Source organism: Ostrea edulis, chromosome 3, assembly GCF_947568905.1.
Source record: "Ostrea edulis chromosome 3, xbOstEdul1.1, whole genome shotgun sequence".
Classification (NCBI taxonomy): Eukaryota; Metazoa; Mollusca; class Bivalvia; order Ostreida; family Ostreidae; genus Ostrea; species Ostrea edulis.
Window position 1 is genome coordinate 33850465 of NC_079166.1, and position 20869 is coordinate 33871333.

General features: G+C 36.3%; 3 long non-coding RNA genes across 4 annotated transcripts; 2 read left to right on the forward strand and 1 right to left on the reverse strand.

Annotated features, from left to right (window-relative positions):
- The first annotated feature begins 2932 nt into the window (after positions 1-2932).
- LOC125669905 (uncharacterized) lies at positions 2933-13422 on the forward strand. Of its 2 annotated transcripts, none has more exons than XR_008801946.1 (4): positions 2933-3075; positions 12113-12246; positions 12508-12750; positions 13094-13422. It is a non-coding gene; the product is annotated as an uncharacterized LOC125669905 (long non-coding RNA). The 2 variants fall into 2 exon arrangements; XR_008801945.1 differs by lacking the exon at positions 2933-3075 and adding an exon at positions 6793-11796.
- A 630-nt stretch (positions 13423-14052) lies between these two features.
- Positions 14053-15041, reverse strand: LOC125664693 (uncharacterized). The gene is made up of 3 exons (XR_008801947.1): positions 14887-15041; positions 14596-14706; positions 14053-14424 (listed from the first exon to the last, which is right to left on the reverse strand). It is a non-coding gene; the product is annotated as an uncharacterized LOC125664693 (long non-coding RNA).
- On the forward strand, positions 15042-20406 carry LOC130053377 (uncharacterized). Its single transcript, XR_008801944.1, has 4 exons — positions 15042-17455; positions 17777-18001; positions 19660-19837; positions 20227-20406. It is a non-coding gene; the product is annotated as an uncharacterized LOC130053377 (long non-coding RNA).
- The last annotated feature ends 463 nt before the right edge of the window (positions 20407-20869 follow it).

A 20869-nucleotide genomic window follows, 5' to 3' on the forward strand; every position in this document is an offset into this window, starting at 1 on the left:
TATTGAGAGTAACGTATAAAGCATATATGAAGTTTTCTTCATTGTCATTTGCTTTGATTTCAAAGTAGCATGACACATTTATGACAACGACCAGACAACGACGAATGATGATCACAATACCGAGGATCCAAAGAAAAAGTCCCACGAGATTAGCCACGGGATCCCACACAGATGGAAGTAGAAACATGTCGGGTTTCAGTTTCACGAGAGCAACGCCACCAATCCAGGAAAACGTGGCTAATATTGTTAACACTATCTTGAGCACAAGGACAAAACGAACTCCTAGAGATATTTTCCAAGCTTGTTGAAGGAAAAAGTTCTCGCTTGCTAAAAAACACCCAAGCATACTGGTCGTCATAATTACAGAGGAGAATTCATTATTGGACTTCGAATGTTGGCGATGGATAACATGTCTGACATTAGAAATCAACTCCATAGTTCTTCCCCAAGTCGGTTCGACTTTTCTTCTTCTAAATGATAGTTTAAATCATACAGTCCTATTGGTGTCTACCAGGAAATTCAAATCACATTATGCAGCAACAATTAATGACTTCCTCAAAACCAACTGATTGGGAGAGGGTCCATAAAGGCTATGCCAGTTATCCAATCCTTTTAGGTTTATCAATAAATTATTGACAATGTATGAACTATATCTAAAATGAATATGGCTGTGTTGACATATACTTTTTGGCTTGGACTGGTTGTAATATGTAGAAATATAAGATTTCTAACAATAATGGAATTTTAATATCACAGGAACCGGTAATTTTGACTGTGATAATGATAGTAGCTAGGGGTCTTTAACATACCCCCCTAATAAAAATATTAAGGGGTGGTATGGTATAGACACATATTATTACAGACAAAATTACCGATTCCTGTGGTAATGCATATATAATTTTATATGATGTTGAGAAGTTAAAATATATTATCCCTCCTTATATAAAATTTCCCACTGTTTTCAATTTGATTTAGAAATCATGGAGATAAATGTCATTCCATACGGTAAATTGTATTCATTTATTGATAAAAAACAAACAAATCAAATTTAAGATTTTGAAAAAAAAACACGTTTGTAGCAAGTGTCGTTTCTAGAGTGAGAAATTGTCTTTATAAACTGATTCATCTGACTATGACTTGAGGAAACTATGTGTAAAAATTAAGTATGGAAAAATCACATCCACCACAGAATCAATAAACACATATAGAGAGTAATTAGCATGCATATCAATGAAATTAAAATCAATAAACACATATAGAGAGTAATTAGCATACATATCAATGAAATTAAAATCAATAAACACATATAGAGAGTAATTAGCATGGATATCAATGAAATTAAAATCAATAAACACATATAGAGAGTAATTACCATGCATATCAATGAAATTAAAATCAATAAACAAAGATAGAGAGTAATTACCATGCATATCAATGAAATTAAAATCAATAAACAAAGATAGAGAGTAATTACCATGCATATCAATGAAATTAAAATCAATAAACACATATAGAGAGTAATTAGCATGGATATCAATGAAATTAAAATCAATAAGCACATATAGAGAGTAATTAGCATGCATATCAATGAAATTAAAATCAATAAACAAATATAGAGAGTAATTAGCATGCATATCAATAAAATTAAAATCAATAAACAAATATAGATAGTAATTAGCATACATATCAATAAAATTAAAATCAATAAACAAATATAGATAGTAATTAGCATGCATATCAATGAAATTAAAATCAATAAACAAATATAGATAGTAATTAGCATGCATATCAATAAAATTAAAATCAATAGCCAAACATAGATATTAACTAACATGCATATCAATGAAATTAAAATCAATAAACAAATATATATAGTAATTAGCATGGATATCAATGAAATTAAAATCAATAAACAAATATAGATAGTAATTGGCATGCATATCAATGAAATTAGAATCAATTGTTTGGCAGGTTTAGTGGTTTTATATGCCGAAATGGCGATATCCCAGTTATGCTCGTCTTTGAAGTTAAGTCTGTGTGTAATTTTTAAAAGGTTTTGGTTGAAATTTAATAAGCTTACTCTTTTATTGAACACCACGTGACGACAGTCACATGTGTCGTCTCATCAGACGTACTAGACGGGTAGACCGACTGTTTATGAACCAGAATAAGACCACAGCGTGTGATACATCTCGTGTAAACAGCGTGAATTGTACAGTTCTTGTGGATGTTTTCGTATAAACAGTGTAAGAAACGTGTAGAAAGCCTATCGTTTCATATAAGAAACGTTTTGCCCCGTGTATAAGGCAGGTCGTGCAAGAAGCGTGTAACTGGTGTACAGCTGTATGTAGACGTATGTTGTAGGGTCTGTCTCTTCGAAGTACAAGCAAAAATGCTGGGGTACCCAAAGGATCTATGCTGGGGACCCCTTTAGTGTCTTGTCTATGTACAATGCATATGATGTTGATTGAAATATGTTGTCTATTTGTAAACCACAAAGTATTAGAGAAATGGTCAAGAAAATTCCATATTGCACTTTGGATTCCTAGCTGTCGTGTTTCCCTCCTTAATATGTACAGAAGAGAACATAATCATTTAGATATATTTGATTCATAATTGCGACTTTAGTCTGAATGTAGAATCAAAGGACAACCATATCTAGTTATAACTTCATGTAGTAAAACTTTAGAAGTGACAACAACAGTTTGGTGAGGTACAGAATATGCTTCTACCCACTTAGTAACATAATTCATACCAACGAATATGTAACTATTTCCTTTCTTTGTGATAGGGAATAGACCGATGAAGTATGTGGCAAGGCACTCCCAAGGTGCTCCAAACAACAAATTTCCAAGTAGATCCTTTGGTTTTGAGACAAGAGGTTTGTTCATATACGCATAGAGCAATTTTCACAAGTGTTAATGAATATTCTAACTTCCTCTTTCAGCTCGAACCAGTAAGTTTCTAGTTTGTCTGAACTTAATTTTCTTTTTTACTTAGACGCCTTGATAATGGCCAACAATGAAACATATTCAGAATTTCTTTCTTGAGGACTTTGGGAACTATAAGCTGCTCGTAAGTATCTCTTTTAATGTTGTCGTTCAGGACTTGTACAGAACGTCGTCTTTCAATACTACTTGATCCCATAAAGTTAAGGAGGAATACTACACCAGAGAACTTTGATATGGATAAAAATATGGAGGATATGTACACCAATATTTTGAAATTGAAAACTTTCAAATTTACTTTATTTAGTCAAAAAATGCAGTTTTAGTAGAAAGTTATCTGAAAAGAAAATTAATACCCTTGGTGAACCTGAGCCCTCGAATAGACAGATTAGCAGTCAACGCGCTAACCGATTGAGCTACTCCACTAGGCAATTCAAGCGAAAAGGAAAATACAACTATTGCTGATATTTATAATTTCATTAATTTTTGAAAAGGAAGTCGGCTATTATGGTTATATAGTATACCTCCTTAACGACTTTCAGATTTTGGAACACAGTTCGCAGTTCACAATTCGCAATTCAATAGTGAACTGCATACCAGAACGCTGTTCGCAAATCAAATTTCTATATGCATAAAAAGAACCACCACACTGGAATTATAGGGATGGGGTGCCAGTTACCCACCCAAAACACTGTGAAAAATTGGTGATGGTAATCTCTCTAGTTACGTAGATCCGCCCCTCCAATTTTTATGCATAACGCATTACACTTAGTGAATAAACATCGGTTTCGGAATCATCGAAGACCCCTATCCCGGGGACTGAAATTTTTGTGGTAGAGTATTAGTAGTCCTCTCCCACCACTATGAAGAAATGGTGATGTTACTCTCTCTAGTTACGGAGATCCGCCCCTCCAATTTGTATGCATAATGCATTACACTAAGTGGATAAACATCGGGTTTGGAATCATCGAAGATCCCTACCCCGGGGACTGAAATTTTGGGGGAAGGGTATTAGTGGTCCTTTCCCACCACTATGAAGAAATGGTGATGTTACTCTCTTTAGTTATGGAGATCCGCTCCTCCGACATTTCTAAATAACGCATTACACTTAGTGAATAAACATCGGGTTCGAAATCATCGAAGATCCCTACCCAGAGGACTGAATTCAGATATCACACCGGTAATTATTTAGACTATATATTACTATAGAGGGGAAAAAATCATTAAAAATCAGTTTACAAAATTGATGCCGAATAACGCAGTCAGACACATTCTATGTTACCTATCTCGTCTGCTGACACCAGAAAAACAACACCCTGCGCGGAATTTTCGAAATTAAATTATCCGCAAACAAGACTACCCTCAAATTCAAGTGTTTTTCACATGTGTGTAAACAGCCGGAGTGCCCCTCAGGATGTAGCCTCAGCTACCAACAGCAAATAATTGCTTTGTATACACTTGGTTATTTCTAAAAATTACACAAAATTTCCTAATCAGGGGTAGAAAAATTAAGAAAAAAGAAGAGGAAATGAGAAATATCGCGCAAGGAAAAAAATATTTCTTTAAATATATGGAACTACAATTGACTAAATTCATTTTGATTGGACAATTAACGGTGCAATACCTGAAATTTTGGGAGAAGGGTGTTAGTGGTCCTCTCCCACCACTGTGACGAAATAGTGATGTTACTCTCTCTAGTTACGGAGATCCGCCCCTCCAATTTTTATGCGTAATGCATTACAGTGACGGGAGAGGACCACTAATACCCTTCCACAAAAATTTCAGTCCCCGGGGTAAGGGTCTTCGATGATTCCGAACCCGATGTTTATTCACTTAGTGTAAAGCATTATGCATACAAATTGGAAGGGCGGATCTCCGTAACTAGAGAGAGTAACAACACCATTTCTTGATAGTGGTGGGAGAGGACCACTAATACCCTTCCAACAAAATTTCAGTTCCCGGGGTAGGGGTCTTCAATAATTCCGAACCTGATGTTTATTCACTAAGTGTAATGCGTTATTTATAAATGTCGGAGGAGCGCATCTCCAAAACTAAAGAGAGTAACATCACTATTTCTTCATAGTGGTGGGAGAGGACCACTAATACCCTTCCCCCCAAATTTCAGTCCCCGGGGTAGGGGTCTTCGATGATTCCGAACCCGATGTTTATTCACTAAGTGAAATGCGTTATTTAAAAATGTCGGAGGAGCGGATTTCCAAAACTAAACAGAGTAACATCATTTCTTTTTATTGGTGGGAGAGGACCACCAATACCCTTCCCCCGAAATTTCAGTCCCCGTGGTAGGGTCTTCGATGATACGGAACCCAATGTTTATTCATTTAGTGTAATTCACTATGCATAAAAACTGGAGGGGCGGATCTCCGTAACTAAAGAGAGTACCATCACCATTTCTTCATAGTAGTGGTAAAGGACCACTAATACCCTTCAACCAAAATTTCAGTCCCCAGGGTAGGGCAATCTCTCAGCAGAGGGCGTTACGCTACGCTCCACAACAGTCTGATTTACAAGAATTTTGTAAAACAGAGCGTCTTTGAAAATAAATAAATCTGCATCATTTTCATAAATAAGACATAAATTTATGAGTTAAAAACACATTGGTAGGTATCGAAACGCTGTATTACGTTAGTGTAACCTCCATATTTATGGAACTATTTTGTCTTGTCAAATGTATTAATTTCACTTTCCCTTCGTAACTATGGACTCTACATAAAAGTACATTAGAAAAACTAGCGAGATTATAATGATGAAAATCTGACATTACACAAAGAACAGAAACGTGTCTATCTCCTGGAGTCAAAGACGCTATTTTGTCCGTGCGAGATCATGTGGTTAGCCGAACTATTTATCAGACGATAACAGAGGTGAAAGTGAAGCTTGCGTAGCGCGCCCTCTGGTGAGAGAATGAGGGTAGGGGTCTTCGATGATTCCGAACTCGATGTTTATTCACTTTGTGTAATGCATTATGCATAACAATTGGAGGGGCGGATCTCCGTCACTAGAGAGAGTAACATCACTATTTCTTCACAGTGGCGAGAGAGGAACACTAATAGCCTTCCTCCAGAATTTCAGTCCCTGGGGGAGGGGTCTTTAATAACTCCGAACCCGATGTTTATTCACTAAGTGAAATGCGTTATTTAAAAATGTTGGAGGAGCGGACCTCCAAAACTAAAGAGAGTAACATCACTATTTCTTTGTAGTGGTGGGAGAGGACCACTAATACCCTTCCCCCGAAAATTTCAGTCTCTGGGGTAGGGGTCTTCGATGATTTTGAAGCCGATGTTTATTCATTTACTGCAATGCGTTATGCATAAAAATTGAAGAGGCGTATCTTTGTAATTAGAGAGAGTAAAATCACCATTTTTGCATAGTGGTGGGAGAGGACAACTTATACTCTTTCGCCAAAATTTCAGTCCCCGTGGTAGGGGTCTTCGATGATTCCGAACCCGATGATTATTCACTTAGTGTAATGCATTATGCATAAAAATTGGAGGAGCGGATCTCCGTAACTAAAGAGAGCAGCATCACCAATTCTTCATAGTGGTGGTACAGGACCACTAATACCCTTCCGCCAAAATTTCAGTCCCCGGAGTAGGGGTCTTCGATGATTCCGAACCCGATGTTTATTCCCTTTGTGTAAAGCATTATGCATAAAAATTGGAGGGGCGATGCTCCGTAACTAGAGTGAGTAACATCACTATTTCTTCACAGTGGTGAGAGACGACCCCTAATACCCTTCCGCCAAAATTTCAGTCCCCGGGGTAGGGGTTTCGATAATTCCGAACCCGATGTTTATTCACTTACTATAATGCATTATGCATAAATCTTGGAAAGGCTGATCTCCGTAACTAGAGATAGTACCATCACCATTTCTTAACAGTGGTGGGAAAGGACCACTAATACCCTTCGCCAAAATTTCAGTTCCAGCGGTAAGGGTCTTCGATTATTCGGAACCCGATGTTTATTCACTATTTAAAAATGTCGGAGGACCGGATTTCCATAACTAAAGAGAGTAACATCACCATATGCGTTATGCATAAAAATAGGACGGTCGGATCTTCGTAACCCGAGAAAGTTACATCACCATTTCTTCATAGTGGTCGGAAAGGACCAATAATGCCTTCCACCAAAATTTCACTCCCCGGGGTAGGAATCCTCGATGATTCCGAAACCGATGTTTATTCACTTAGTGTAATGTATTCTGCATAAAAATTGGAGGGGCGGATCTCCGTCAGTAGAGAGAATAACATCACCATTTCTTCACAGTGGTGGAAGAGGACAACTAATACCCTTCAAAAAAAAATTCAGTCCCCGGGATAGGGGTCTTCGATGATTCCGAACCCGATGATTATTCACTTAGTGTAATGCATTATGCATAAAAATTGGAGGAGCGGATCTCCGTAACTAAAGAGAGCAGCATCACCAATTCTTCATAGTGGTGGTACAGGACCACTAATACCCTTCCGCCAAAATTTCAGTCCCCGGAGTAGGGGTCTTCGATGATTCCGAACCCGATGTTTATTCCCTTTGTGTAAAGCATTATGCATAAAAATTGGAGGGGCGATGCTCCGTAACTAGAGTGAGTAACATCTCTATTTCTTCACAGTGGTGAGAGACGACCCCTAATACCCTTCCGCCAAAATTTCAGTCCCCGGGGTAGGGGTTTCGATAATTCCGAACCCGATGTTTATTCACTTACTATAATGCATTATGCATAAATCTTGGAAAGGCTGATCTCCGTAACTAGAAATAGTACCATCACCATTTCTTAACAGTGGTGGGAAAGGACCACTAATACCTTTCGCCAAAATTTCAGTCCCAGCGGTAAGGGTCTTCGATTATTCGGAACCCGATGTTTATTCACTATTTAAAAATGTCGGAGGACCGGATCTCCATAACTAAAGAGAGTAACATCACCATATGCGTTATGCATAAAAATAGGACGGTCGGATCTTCGTAACCCGAGAAAGTTACATCACCATTTCTTCATAGTGGTCGGAAAGGACCACTAATACCCTAGCCCCAAAATTTCAGTTCCCGGGGTAAGGGTTTTCGATAATTCCCAGCCCGATGTTTATTCACTAAGTGTAATGCGTTATATATAAATGTTGGAAGAGCGCATCTCCATAACTAAAGAGAATAACATTAATATTTCTTCATAGTGGTGGAAAGGGACCACTAATACCCGTCCCCCAAAATTTCAGTCTCCGGGGTAGGGGTCTTCGATGATTCCGAACTCGATGGTTATTCACTTAGTGTAAAGCATTATGCATAAATGTTGGATGGGCGGATCACCGTAACTAGAGAGAGTACCATCACCATTTCTTAACAGTGGTGGAGAAAGGACCACTAATACCGTTCCGCCAGAATTTTAGTCCCCGGGGTAGGGGTCGTCGATGATTCCGAACCCGATGTTTATTCACTTACTGTAATGCTTTATGCATAAAACTAGGAGACGCGGATCTCCGTAACTAGAAGGAGTACCATCACTATTTCTTCATAGTGGTGGGAGAGGACCACTAACAACCTTCTCTTAAAATTTGAATCCCCTGGGTAGGGGTCTTCGATAATTCCGAACCTGAGCTTTATTCACTAAGTGTAATGCATTATGTATAAAAATTGGAGGGGCGGATTTCCATAACTAGAGAAAGTAACATCACCATTTCTTCATAGTGGTGGGAGAGGACCACTAATACCCTACCACAAAAATTTCAGTCCCCGGGATAAGGGTCTTCAATGATTCCGAACCCGATGTTTATTCACTTAGTGTAAAGCATTATGCATAAAAATTGGAGGGGCGGATCTCCGTAACTTGAGAGAGTAACATCACCATTTCTTCATAGTGGTGGGAGAGGACCACTGATACCCTACCCCTAGAATTTCAGTCTCCGGGGTATGGTCTTTCATAATTCCGAACCCGATGTTTATTCACTAAGTGAAATGCGTTATTTAAAAATGTCGGAGGAGCGGATCTCCAAAACTAAACAGAGTAACATCACCATTTCTTTTTATTGGTGGGAGAGGACCACTAATACCCTTCCCCCGAAATTTCAGTCCCCGGGGTAAGGGTCTTCGATGATTCCGAACCCGATGTTTATTCATTTAGTGTAATGCACTATGCATAAAAATTGGAGGGGCGGATCTCCGTAACTTAAGAGAGCACCATCACAATTTCTTCATAGTATTGGTAAAGGACCACTAATAGCCTTCCGCCAAAATTTCTGTCACCAGGGTAGGGGTCTTCGATGATTCTGAACCCGATGTTTATTCACTTTGTGTAATGCATAATGCATAAAAATTGGAGGGGCGGATCTCCGTATCTAGAGAGAGTAACATCACCATTTTTTCACAGTGGTGGAATAGGACCACTAATACCCTACCACAACAATTTCAGTCCGCGGGGTAGGGGTCTTCGATGATTCCGAACCTGATGTTTATTCACTAAGTGTAAAGCGCTATTTAAAAATGTTCGAGGAGCGGATCTCCAAAACTAAACAGAGTAACATCACCATTTCTTTTTATTGGTGGGAGAGGACCACTAATACCCTTCCCCCGAAATTTCAGTTCCCGGGGTAGGGGTGTTCGATGATTCCGAACCCGATGTTTATTCATTTAGTGTAATGCACTATCCATAAAAATTGAAGGGGCGGATCTCCGTAACTAAAGAGAGTACCATCACTTTTTTTTCATAGTAGTGGTAAAGGACCATTAATACCCTTCAACCAAAATTTCAGTCACCAGGGTAGGGGTCTTCGATGATTCCGAACCCGATGTTTATTCACTTTGTGTAATGCATTATGCATAAAAATTGGAGGGGCGGATCTCCGTAACTAGAAAGGGTACCATCACCATTTCTTCATAGTGGTGGGAGAGGACCACTAATACCCTACCACAACAATGTCATTCACCGAGGTAGGGGTCTTCGATGATTCCGAACCTGATGTTTATTCACTTAGTGTAAAACGTTATTTAGAAATGTCGGAGGAGCGGATCTCAAAAACTAAAGAGAGTAACATCACCATTTCTTTGTAGTGGTGGAGAGGACCACTAATACCCTTCCCCCCAAAATTTCAGTCCCTGGGGTAGGGTCTTCGATGATTCCAAACCCGATGTTTATTCACTTACTGTAATGCGTTATGCATAAAAATTGGAGAGGTAGATCTTTGTAATTAGAGATAGTAACATCACCATTTTTGCATAGTGGTGGTAAATGACCACCGATACCCTTCTGCCAAAATTTCAGTCCCCGTGGTAGGGGTCTTCGATGATTCCGAACCAGGTATTTATTCACTTTGTGTAATGCATTATGCATAAAAATTGGAGTGGCGGATCTCCGTAACTAGAGAAAGTAACATCACTTTTTCTTCACAGTGGTGACAAAGGACCACTAATACCCTTCCGCCAATATTTCAGTCCCTGGGGTAGCGGTGTTCAATAATTCCGAACCCGATGTTTATTCACTTGCACACTGTTTTGGCTAAATTTAGCTCTAAAACTTCATAGTTATTTCGAATTTCAAACATTTCAGTTGAGCATCACTGAAGAGACATTTTTTGTCGAAATGCGCATCTGGTGCATCAAAATTGGTACCGTATAAGTTTTACGTTATGACCCCTGGGTCGAGGCCTCTGCTGGTGGACTGTTAGTCCCCGAGGGTCTCTACAGCCCAGTTGCTAAGTACTTCGTTACTAGCTTGAAAATACGGATGTATATTTAATTGCTGTTATAAAATTTAGAAATTCATTTCAAAATTAAGGATTTTCTCCCTCATGCATAGCTCTTATCCTTGGACGAATTTTCTCCACTTTTTTTGGCACGCTGTTTTGGCTATATTTAGCTCTAAAAGTTCAAAGCTATTTCCAAATTCAAACATTTCGGTTGAGCATCACTGAAGAGACATTTTTTGTCGAAATGCGCATCTGGTGCATCAAAATTGGTACCGTATAAGTTTTACATTACTGTAATGCGTTATGCATAAAACTTGGAGGCGCGGATCTCCGTAACTAGAAAGAGTACCATCACAATTTCTTCATAGTGGTGGGAGAGGACCACTAAAACCTTTCTCCCAAAATTTCGATCCCCTGGATAGGAGTCTTCGATGATTCCAAATCCGATCTTTATTCACTTAGTGTAATGCATTATGCATAGAAATTGGAGAGGCGGATCTCCGTAACTAGAGAGAGTAACATCACCATTTCTTCATAGTGGTGGGATAGGACTACTAATACCCTCCCACAAAAATTTCAGTCCCTGGGGTAGGGGTCTTCGATGATTCTGAAACTGATGTTTATTCACTAAGTGTAATGTGTTACGCATAAAAATTGGAGGGGCGGATCTACGTAACTAGAGAGATTACCATCACCATTTCTTAACAGTGTTTGGGGTTGGTAACTGGCACCCCATCCTTATAACTCCAGTGTGGTGTTATTTTATGCATATAGAAATTTGAATTGCGAACTGCGTTCTAGAATGCAGTTCACTATTGAATTGCGAATAGTGAACTGCGAACGTTTAACGTCCCTCTCAAGAATTTTTCACTCATATGGAGACATCACCAATAGGGTCTGTAAGTCTCGTCATGTGATTGCCGAGATTTAGCGAGATTATTAACTTCCGGGTACATCAACATCTCAGATTGCACAGTGTAGAGAGTGGTATACATAGATATAGCGTTGTCAATCGATTATGAGGAGGTTTTAACGAGGTAAACATGGGGATTGAACCATTAGTGGAGTCGTCGAGGATTCTTTGCTTCGTGTTTGACGAATTACGTGTAATAACCGCCAGTGTACAAACATCGACGAGGGTACGTCTTGCAGATAAAGAGCAGGTTGGTAAAAGCGTAATCTATGAGCTAGAGAGATGTACAATACGTTTTCATATTCTCAAATCATTCCAATTGAAAATATATTAATACATGAAAATAAAAACGGATTATGCATAAAAACTTGCTTTGTGTTTATAAGAACGTACTGGGGAGATCGGAAAGGGGGTGGGGTGGGGGTGAACAACGATACTACATGTACGTACCTGCAGTGTACAGTTGTATACATATTCAATAAACAAAGCGCATTAAATGTGTCTATCTATATCAGTTACATCACAGATGGGTTAAGATTGTTTAATATTTTAGAATTATTTTATAGATATGCCTTGAATCTGAGGATAAAGGTGTTGTGCATTGTGCAGTCATCATTAATGTGGATGTCTGATGCCAGTATGCCCATAATGGGGCAGTATAAGTGCCGATCTTCATATGGCAGCAAATATTCAAAGCCAGGTACACAATTGAAAGATAAAAATAATGTCAATACATGTTTGGATCTATATCTATTATGATTATAATAATTATAAGTTTATATGTTGTAAACTTTCTTGCTTTTTAGAAATTTCCTTCTTTATAAGCTGTCTTGTTGTTATGCCCTCTGGGCCCAAAATTGAAATAAACTTATCTTATCTTATCTATACCCAAAGTAGGTAATGGATGGGTTCGAACTGTGAAGATTAAATTTTTACATGTAGATATATTGGACATTTTCAGATATAAGAAGGCAAATAAAACTGTTCAATGTAAAATACGCCAGTAGTTGGATAAAACATCCAAAGTCGGCACAGTCAAAGGTCACAACAACAATGGAGGAATTAACTGCATGAATCCTCATTCCGCAGGGCAACAGGCCATTTTCAGCAACCCCTGAAATTCTTAATTGAGGCCAAGTGCCCATTTTCAGCTCGAACAATGACAATTAAAGAGGCCTGTGCAAATGTTGGGATTTCCCTCTTAGTAAGTCAGCATTATAGATTGAACAATTATGTGTATGTGTACCTAATACATGTACATTAGCTGTACATATATGTATTCATATATATCATTATGGATGTATCCAAGTTTATTATAACTTTAAAGTAACATTTTATGAATGAAATACAAATACTACTTAGGCTTCATTGTGATATTGAACTGCTAATGTTCTTTATAAACTTTACTTGCATCAAGTTTTGAATACTGCAGTACATCTATGTCAAAATAAGTATGCATATTGCAGTATAATACTTTCACCACTAATCAGAGCACTTGTAAATCATGTATATTTTATCAATACATGTAATGACATTTGCCATTTTAGAATGTGATGCAAGGGATGGTTCGCTGCACCTCAAAACAAAATATGAATATTGGCATCAGGTTCAAGGACAACAACACCTGAAAGACATCCAATGCTGTGATTTGCTAGCGTGGATTTCTAGTGACACTCAAATAATTCACATTGACAAAGATGTATTATTGTCAACAAATGTTTAAGCGTGATAGAGTTTAATTATAATAATGAGGTATATTTGCAGTCTAAAACACACACACATAACCACATGTACATACTTTATTATGATATCAGTGGTGCATCTATCAATGTTATGTAATTACATGTATATTTAATGAATAAACATTATAGACAGAGTTTTTCTTATTTTAGATGAACCAAAATATGTATAGATACAGTGTCCAGCTTTACAAAAATCATTAAATTACATGCATTTACTAAAAACAATGGATTTTACTTCTTTTTTAATAATGCATATTTGAAAACCTTCAGAATGAGAACAAAAGGCTTTATGTTTGATTGTATATTGTTTAACGTCCCTCTCGAGAATATTTCATTCTGATGGAGACGTTCCAAAAGGTATTTATATAAACATGTAGAAAAATTATATTGCATGCATGGTATTCATTACTTTTAACTTTAAAAATTCAATGTGGCATGTATGTGCAGATTTAAGGTATATATATTCATGCAATTAATCTAATAGGTTTGTAGGATTTATCTGCAATCTCCTTCAAAAGGGGAACCTTCAAAATCACATGGGCCGCACAAAACTGAAATATTTTGTCAGATCAATATCTATAGTATGATAGAATATGGCTAAGGAATTTTCAAAAAAAATTATTCTCTCATTTTCCCATCCAACATGGATTCTGCATCACTGAAGAGACATTATTTGTCGAAATGCGCATCTGGTGCATCAAAATTGGTACCGTATAAGTTTTACATCTGGAAATTTTATAGCAAAGTTGTGCATCCTCTTTTGAGAAATGGGATTTATTTGTAAGAAAGAATGTGATATTAAGTGTCATGTCATTTGGAAGTTTGTCAAATATACAAAATCCTTTGTCCACCAGGAATATATCACCAACTTGCAACTTCTCTAAAATGCCACAATGGTTCACAATTGCCAAATCAGATTTGTATCCAGCATACAGATTGGAAATGAGCTGCATTAGGTGTAATACACATTTAAGTCTTTTCTTTGTGGCGACTCTTGTAATTACTGTAAGCAAAAGACTTGCTATTCATATCAATTTGGTCATATTAGGTCACTTCTGTTGCATCCATTGCAATCTTCAATTCTTCTGACTTTGATATTTCAGTTGAATGGACACTCCCAACAGTGTTCATGAATCCTTCAAACAAAATTTCATGAAGATATGAAAAATATCCACAGAAAATGGTGTATACAGCAACATTTATACCCCCCAAAAATTACTAGGTAATTGAATATTTTGAAATTGATAACTAGTCAGTGTATAGAAAGTGCATTGTTCATTTTTCCTTAAAGAACCGCTAAAACATACCTTTCCAGGGTCTTTCAGTTATGATGTTCCCAATTGTCATGGATGGTTTCCTTTAATTAAGCAGGTATATTTCTCACTGCAAGTTTACAACATCCTAGTCTTCAAGGGAAGCTTTAAGAACAAAAACAATACCATTATAGTATTTGGTGTTCATATAAATTTAGATAACACTGAAATGAGAATGAAGAAAATACAGAAAAAACACCTGACACTAAACTTAACAACAGTTGTAACTTCCTGGTTTGATGTACTAGTATCTGGTATTGACAATACTTGTATCGTACACTGTACCTTTTTAAATGTTGAGGGTTTGATGCTGTATACTCGTGATCATGTAGATGCACTTCATTGTTGTCTGGTACAGTTATATTGGTAGCAGTATCAACTTCGGTTCCTACATGTACGTTTGAAGCAGATGCTTCTGCTTCAGCAGGTTTCATAACTTTGTGTCTATGAAAAAAAAGTAATATACCATAAATTGCTGTTTTTATTGACTTAAAGTGGCTCACTACACAACAAAGTTGTAGTTTCTGAAATAAGCACAGAATATGAGTGTTACAATCATTCTTATCAAGGCCATGTGTCACTTTTACATAATTATACAATAAGATATATGCCAGTTCTCTTGAAACACAATACAAAATTTAATCATGCAGGACCCTATATAAAGGCAAGTAGAATCAAGGGTGTCCTGTCAACCCTTTCCCTAGCAAGGTTATTTTTTCTATATTGATACAATAAATTAGTGCCCCTTCCCCTTTTCAGGCAGAAGGGAATTATGTAGTAAAAGATGTTAATAACTGTTGAAATCAATAACGAAGAAAAACTTAACAATACACCAAATTACATATTAGCGCCGACTCTCTGTTACGACTGTATATATTCTACACGTTGTTGTACCCGGAAGCAGTAAAATCGAAAGTGAAAACCAACGAGACTTACAGACCCAATACCCGTGAAGGGCTTCAAATTTAGGCCTATACATGTATGCCCGGCGCTTAAGACCATTGAGCAGTGAGGGTTCTTTAAAAGCGTGCCACACCTACTGTGACACGGGACATCCGTTTTTAAGAATCATCTCCGAGGACCCGTGACATTCAGACCTGATGCCAAGCGTTTGGCGATGGAACTGTCACTACCTGTTTTAACGACTTAAGTCTGTTGCGGCCGCGATTTGAATCCCGACCTTCCGCATGCGGGGCGAAAGCTGCTATACCTCTAGAACACCGCGGCGGTCTTCCTGTACAAAACTATTCACAGGCTTCCGACGTTTTAATAAAGTATATATAATAAAGAAATTGTCTTCCTGTTATCAAACTATTCACAAGGTATTTCACACCACCACCTTGGTTTTCTTTTTTACCAGCTGCATTGCTGGCAACTTTCGGCAAAAAGCTCGATTTAAGATGATGATTAAACGCCTACTATACATGTATTATAAACGGTCTTTTAAGGTATCCTCCACAATTTTATGGAATCAGTTGCCCGAGTCTGTCAGAAGCTGTGGTTCTATTACATCTTTTAAATCAGCCTATTTGCAGCATTATTTCTCAAATAAGTGATATATATATACGATGTATATGTTTAGTTTTCCCCCAGTGATATCGTGTGTATATTTTATGTATACATGACGTATAATTCATATTATGTTATCTATTTTTCTATTCTCTCATTTATCTGTCAGTGAATATGTTTTATACAGGACCACAATGTAAACTAGTCATTTGTACCAATTGTGCTATCATGTCTAAATAAAAGAATTTATTATTATTATTATTACCATTTAGAAAGAACTCTGTCAAGTCATTTATCGCGTCGTCATGGTGAACTATAAAAGACCATTTATCGGTTATATAATCAACCGTCAAATATCGTCTACTTCTTCTTAAGTGCGAAAAGTCGGTAAATGGAGGACTTTATATAAGGGAGGACCCTCATATTATTAATATCTGGGAAATTGAAATCCTCAGGCTTCGGACACCTTGATAAAACTGTCAGCATTTCCATGGCGTTTCCCTTGCCTATACTGAATTTCGAAGTTGTGAGCCATGACTACAAAAGAGTAGGTACGGTTTTGGCCAAATTCTGCCCGGCGTTTATGGAAGAAAATTATTTTACGTTGCAGATATATTCCTGTCAAATTCCTAAAAGAGTAACTTATAGTAACTCTCAAAAGCATATGGAAATCAACTCATCTACGCGCATGCGTAGTATATAATCAAGTAAAGTAAGGGCTTTCAGGCTATTTGTGGTGTTTTCATGGTTTTTGTATTGATAAACTTGTGAAATTGAACACCTCTTCCCTCGTCGCCCGGAATAATTTTTATATGGATTAAAAATTTATGAAATAACTTACAATTCTTCTTAGTTTCATACCGGGCGACGATGGAAGAGGGGTTAAAATATCAGTTGAAAGATGCTAACAAATTCGCCATCGTGACGCAATTTGCGTTGATCGTGGCGGTTGAAGAGGAAACAAGAATCATTTGAGTAGTAAATATATTTTCAAATAATATATGCTCATATAGTTATTTGTTTAAACACTTTGACATTTATTAAAATCATCATAATAATAAAAATCCGGATAAATTTAAGCCTATCTTACAGACCGGATGCCATTTTTGTTGTTATGACTATAGTGTAAACAGAACGGTGTATATAGAGTCCTTCACGGTAACTGCGGAGCTGCTGTCAACGCATGCGCATAAATACTTCCGCAAGGCAAATTTCATTTTACGGAAAACGCTGCTTTCGTTTTGATCAACTCATAGATCTTGCAATAGTACGTTGTTGCAGTGTGTACAGGTGTTCTAATCGAGACGATGCGAGAGGAAAAGAGAAGGGGAGAAGTTTTTTTAAGGTGAATTGAAGGATATTTGCTTCATTTTCATTCGAAATTCATATCAGAAATGTAGCCACATGAAGGAGGGCTGCATGGTTAAATGATCGCTAAATCAATTTCACTTTGTAAAATCAATCTCAGACGAAATGTTTATAGTTGCCACATAAGTACAGATCTTTACATATGATAAATTCTACGCAGGGGAGGTTGCTTCATATTTTTTATCATATAAACAGTGGCTAAGATACACTGTGAAAGTCTGTTTACATGAGTTGAGCGAATGTCTGTATGTATAAATGTATAGCAGATTTTAACTTTGTATACATATTTAATTTTAAGATTTCCTAAAGATGCACATAAACGTTGAAATTGGTTGAGGCACTGAATCTGGATGGATTTGTACCCATGCTGAATGAACATTCCTATATATCTATGTGTGTTCTGGGTTTGGCACAGTGATGTCAGATCCCTAGAATGAGAATTGTTTTCCCACCATGTTCTTATAAGAATATATCTGTTGATGCAGAATGCAGAACCAAGCAACCAGAAGGAATATTCAAAAAGGTAAAAAGTATAGCATTAAAGAAACTAGTCAATTTATAAAAAATATTTCATTTGATGAATAATACATGTACATATGCATGTATTTCAGGAATGTCATGATTCAAATTAGCATCTGATTATAATTTAATGATTATGTACTTTTGTTTATCATAAGACAGTAATTCAAGTAAGTGATTAATTTAGAATTTAAGGTGAAGGAATTTAAATTATTGACTTATTACTTGATTTTTCATTATGCAACACACATATTTTATCTACATATATATATATGTTTATTCACCAATCAAGGGCCCTTGAGAGGCATGTACAGTTTAAGTAGCAATTAGTTATAACAATATAAATAAATAACAATTATTCAGAACTACTAATTCTATCAGATTTCACATTTCAAAAAAAAAAAAAAAAAAAAAAAAAAAAAAAAGATTTCACATTTCTGCACTGCACACATCATAATTATATGTGAAATACTGACCGAAACAAGATTTGAATGAACAAAATGAAATATACAATAATACATAACCGAATTCAATTGCTTCACACATCTAAGGACAGTGCCAGTTTCAGAGACAATGGATAATGATAATGTTATGTGAATACGTATATGAAATGGTAATCAATATCAGTATAAGAGTTTAATAAATACAATATGCAAATAGAATACACATGTACATGCAGGATCCAGTTGTTCTGAATGTTTTATGTCTACAACTTTTACTATGTATAAACTACCCCAAAATCAGGTGAAATTGTATATTGTTTTAGTCAATTACCTACATTCTTTGAAGAAATATATTTAGAAATTAATTATTATCATATCCATGTATGACTTTTGTATTTATTTGTAATAAAATGTGATTATTTTAAAATGTTATATTATGTCCATTTACATCTACATACAAATATTACCTTTCGAAAAGAAAAAGATGTGGCATATTGTTTTTCATTTGTCGGTCTGTCTGTCAATCTATCGGTCTGTAGACCAAGTCTTATCTGCTCAATATCTCAAGAATCCTTGGCTTGGCAAACATCAAACTTTGTGAACAGGTACATCTTAGAGAGTTGATAACTCTATTAATTTTGAGGTCAGATGGTCAAATGTCATTCCACTCTGGATGTAGGAAGACATTGTCTGCTCAATATCTCAAATTGTTTTGTCACTACAATTAATAAGTAAGTAAATGATTTATTGTAGTGACATGTGTTTTATACATTACAGAATTGAAAAATACATTAAAAAGAATAATAGAAATTTAAACAACCGGCCCAATATGTCACTGTTAACAGAAAAAAAACCCATTAAATAATAAATACAGTGGTACATGTATTACGCATGACTTTTACTATTATGGTATATGATATACTGTCTGTAGGTGTATGCGGAGAACAGGAAATTTGCAATTTGTCTTGCAAAATTTAATAATAGAAATTTTGTTTTGTCTAAATCTGACATATTGATCACAGTGGGGTTAAATCCGATACTGGTAAAAAGGTTTACTCTAAGATTTGAATATGAGGAACAATGAAGTAAAAAGTGACATTCATCTTCTACACTATCTGAAGAACATGAAGTACATAAATGATATATAACCCTGGTCAATTTTGCACCATGTGGAACATACATGTTTCTGAAACATATCTTGTTGAATTTATATCTGCAGTAGAGCTACCTGGTGCATAAGTGTGAAAAGATGGTGTACTGGAGAGGTACTTCTGCTACCCCTGGTTAAAGGGCCCGACCTAAATGTCTGATGTCATTGGAGCATATAGATCAGTTTCTAGCCACATTGATGAGACGGAAAGTTGGATTGTATGTTGAAGATATTGCTGAATGCTTTAGTATGTGTTTAAATTAGTAGCATTGTCATGGAATTTTTCATTTTTTAAAACAGTTTTTTTTTTGCAAAAATAATTAGAAAAGTTTCATACTGTACATGTAGGATTTATGCATAACTATCATACTGTTCAAAATATGAAATGTTAGGCTCGAGACTTTAGGAAACAGATAAAGTAATTACAATGCATGTTTAGGAGTGTCAGTTGGAACCTATTCAACGGAACATATCTGTGTTTTATTTTTTTACCAAATCAAGAGTTATTTTAGATTATAAAGAAATATTTGTTTAGAAATCAAGCAGTCTTGTTCATCAAATTCTGACTTTTTCATTCTTGTAAACAGACTTTTCTTCAGATAAGACCAGAGCTTTCATCTTCTTTTTTTTCTACAGGATTCTCAGTCACACCAACTTTCACCTCACTTTCCATGGTGTCAGGAGCTTTGTCAGTGATATTCCACATCTGAAACATAAACATCCACGAATTATCAATTTTGTGTGCATATGTTTTGCACTTTAAATGATTAAAAGTGTTTGTCATTATATATGTTTTTAATAAATAAATTTAATAATTATTGTATTGACTTTTTTATGTCAGTGATGCTGATTGAAATTCAAAATAATGGTTACCAGTTTTGGGATACAATTCTTTTAGCAGCTTTCAATGCTGCATGGAGCTAGCCAGATCAATATGTTTTATTAGGATCTGAGGATGACATATTGTTGATTATTTTCCTCTCCCTGAACTCCACCTCCCATTCATTTCTCAGTTTGGTGCATGGCTGCAGGAATGTGCAAGACTATATTGAATCCAAGGAGTTTTAAAAGTTAAATGTGCCTGTAAATACCAGTAGAGTTTGAGAACAAAATATATTATAAATAGGTTTGTTGATCCAGATCAAAACTTATCTCTTACCTAAAAGGACATTCATTGTATGCATAGCATACTTTTTTCCTCACATATGCACACTATACCTGGTTTTCTTCATGGAAGCCAAACAGAATATTCTGTCAGATGTAATCCAAGGATTCATAT